Source organism: Arachis hypogaea, chromosome 19 (assembly GCF_003086295.3).
Source record: "Arachis hypogaea cultivar Tifrunner chromosome 19, arahy.Tifrunner.gnm2.J5K5, whole genome shotgun sequence".
NCBI classification, from domain to species: domain Eukaryota; kingdom Viridiplantae; phylum Streptophyta; class Magnoliopsida; order Fabales; family Fabaceae; genus Arachis; species Arachis hypogaea.
The window spans coordinates 84,746,066-84,749,514 of NC_092054.1; the positions used below are offsets into that span (position 1 = coordinate 84,746,066).

The following is a 3,449-nucleotide window of genomic DNA, read 5'->3' on the forward strand; positions in this document are numbered from 1 at the left end:
AACCACAGCTCATCACCCTTGTTCAGAACAACTGTTCGTTTGGAGGAGGTGTTCAAGAAGACCCCAATCAACATTTGACCACCTTCCTGAGAATATGTGACACAGTAAAATCTAATGGTGTTCATCCTGACGCCTATAGACTGCTCTTATTTCCCTTCTCACTCAGGGGCAAGGCAGCCAAGTGGCTGAAATCCTTCCCAAGGGAGAGCTTGACAACTTGGGAGGATGTGGTAAACAAATTCTTAGAAAGATTCTACCCTCCTCAACGAATCAATAGGCTGAGAGCTGAGGTTCAAACTTTCAGGCAACAAGATGGTGAGACTCTGTATAAAGAATGGGAGAGGTTCAAGGACTTAACAAGGAGGTGTCCACCTGACATGTTCAACGAATGGGTCCAGCTGCACATTTTCTATGAAGGGCTCTCTTATGAGTCAAAGAAGGCCGTAGACCATTCATCTGGAGGATCCTTGAACAAGAAGAAGACCATTAAGGAAGCCATAGATGTTTTTGAAACAGTAGCAGAGAACGACTACTTCTATGCTTCCGAAAGAGGGAACACAAGAGGAGTAATGGAGCTAAACAATGTAGATGCTCTGTTGGCCCAAAACAAGCTCATTACCCAGCAGCTGGCTGACCTCACCAAGAAGATGGAGATGAACCAAGTAACAGCAATCTCCACTTCATCAACAATCCAAGAAGGAGTGAATGAAGAAGCAGAGGGGAGTCAGGAGCAAGCCAACTACATTGGGAGTTTACCAAGGAAAAACTATGATCCATACTCCAAGACTTACAACCCTGGATGGAGAAACCACCCAAACTTTGGGTGGAGAAGTGAGCAAGGTCAAAAGCAAGTCACACAGAGGACGTCTCAACACCCCCACAACAACACTTCTTCATATGATTATCAAAATCAAAATAGCACATCTGCTCCGAATCACCCATCAATTGATGACAAGCTCTCTAAGATCGAAACCTTCATTGAAGGAATATGCAGAGACATTCAAGACAGTAAAGCATTCAGAGAGGAAGTGCAGTCAAACATGCAGAATCAAAATGCTGCCATCACAAAACTGGAGACACAAATCAGCTATCTGTTTAAGCAGCTTCCTAACCACAATTTTTGCTATGATGCCCATTCAAGCAAAAGGGAGGAGTGTCAAGCTATCACACTTAGGAGTGGGAAGGAACTGAAGGAACAGCCCCAAAAACCACAAGAAGAAGGCTCAAATGAAAAGGAAGAAGAGCAAGATGGAATGCAACCCCCCACGCCAAGTCTGCAGAAAGAAAAAAAGATACCTCAACTAAACGTCTCAAGAGCTCCATACCCCCAGCTATTGAAGAAAAAGAAAGATGACAACCAGTTCTTGAGATTTTTGGAAATCTTCAAGAAGCTACAAATCAACATACCATTTACTGAAGCCATAGAACAAATGCCACTTTATGCCAAGTTTTTGAAGGAGCTAATGACTAAGAAGAGAAGCTGGAAGAACAATGAGACTGTAATACTAACTGAAGAGTGCAGTGCTATCATTCAGCATAAACTACCTCAGAAACTGAAGGATCCTGGGAGTTTTCAGATCCCTTGCATTATAGGAGAAATCACAGTAGAAAAGGCTCTTTGTGACTTAGGGGCTAGCATCAACTTGATGTCAATAGCTATGATGAGAAAGATGAAAATTGAGGAGGCTAAACCAACAAAAATAGCTCTACAACTGGTAGACCGGTTGTTCAAATTCCCTCATGGGATAGTAGAGGATTTGCTAGTAAAAGTAGGAGATTTCATATTCCCAGCAGATTTTGTGGTGCTGGACATGCAGGAAGACGCCACGACCTCCATCATCTTGGGAAGGCCATTCTTGGCCACTGCTGGAGCTGTCATTGATGTTCAGAAGGGTGACCTCACCCTGAGATTACACAATGAAAAGATGACATTCAATGTGTTCAAGGCCATGAGTTATCCACCGGAACAATTGGGGGAATGCATGAGGTTAGATGCACTTGAAGATGAAGTGCAGGAGAATTTTGAAGAAGATAAACCTGAAGAGAATGAGAGATGGGTGGAGGAAGAATCTGAATCAAGTGAAGAGGTAGCTACAGTAGAAATACATATACCAGATGCACCAAAGGAAAGGAACGAAAAATCAGAAGCACCCAAACCTGAACTCAAAGCATTGCCACACACTCTCAAATATTCATATCTAGGAGAAAATGAAAACTACCCAGTGATCATAAATTCATCCCTCAGTCAAGATCAAGAGGACGAGCTACTCAAGGTGCTGCGGGAGCATAAGGATGCCATTGGATGGACCCTTGCTGACTTGAAGGGAATCAGTTCAGCCATATGCATGCATAAAATACTATTGGAAGATGATGCCAAGCCATCCATTCAATCCCAAAGAAGGTTGAACCCAATCATGAAGGAAGTGGTACAGAAAGAGGTTATGAAGCTTTGGCAAGGAGGGGTCATATACCCAATTTCGGACAGCCCTTGGGTTAGCCCCATACATGTTGTGCCAAAGAAGGGAGGGATCACTGTGGTTACCAATGAGAAGAACGAGCTCATACCTACAAGGACCGTCACAGGATGAAACAAGGTGGCAGATCACCTATCCAGAATCCCTCATGATCAAGGTGGAGAAAATGATACAAATGTGAACGAGCTCTTCCCTGATGAGCAGTTGATGATAGTTCACAAAGCACCATGGTTCGCAGATATTGCAAATTTCAAGGCAACTGGGGCATTACCCCCAGGGATCAATAAACATCAAAAGAGGAAGCTCATGAATGATGCAAAATAATTTGTCTGGGACGAGCCATATCTCTTCAAGAAATGTTCAGATGGAATTCTTAGAAGATGTGTTTCAGAAGAGGAAGGGAGAGAAGTCCTGTGGAACTGCCACGGTTCATGCTATGGCGGGCACTTTGGAGGGGACAGAACTGCAGCAAAGGTGTTACAAAGTGGATTCTTTTGGCCCACCCTTTTCAAGGATGCCAAGGAACTAGTAAAAAGCTGCAATGAATGCCAAAGATCTGGAAACCTGCCCAAAAGAAACGCCATGCCACAAAATTTCATCTTGGAACTGGAACTGTTTGATGTGTGGGGAATTGATTTCATGGGACCATTCCCAACCTCATATGAAAACAAGTACATCCTGGTAGCAGTGGATTATGTTTCCAAGTGGGTAGAGGCTATTGCAACCCCAACTAATGATAACAAGGTAGTCATGAACTTCCTCAGGAAGAATATCTTTAGCCGGTTTGGAGTCCCAAGAGCCCTCATCAGTGATGGAGGGAGCCACTTTTGTAACAAACCACTAGAAGCTCTCCTCTTAAGATATGGGGTAAAACACAAAGTAGCCACACCTTACCATCCTCAAACAAGTGGGCAAACTGAGATATCCAATAGAGAGCTGAAGAGGATCCTGGAAAAGACTGTGGGCGCATCTAGA

The 3,449-nt window shown here is 43.7% G+C and overlaps 1 non-coding gene across 1 annotated transcript; it reads right to left on the reverse strand.

Annotated features, from left to right (window-relative positions):
* Positions 1-275: 275 nt before the first annotated feature.
* LOC112780505 (small nucleolar RNA R71) lies at positions 276-379 on the reverse strand. Its single transcript, XR_003191337.1, has one exon. It is a non-coding gene; the product is annotated as a small nucleolar RNA R71 (small nucleolar RNA).
* Positions 380-3,449: the final 3,070 nt, after the last annotated feature.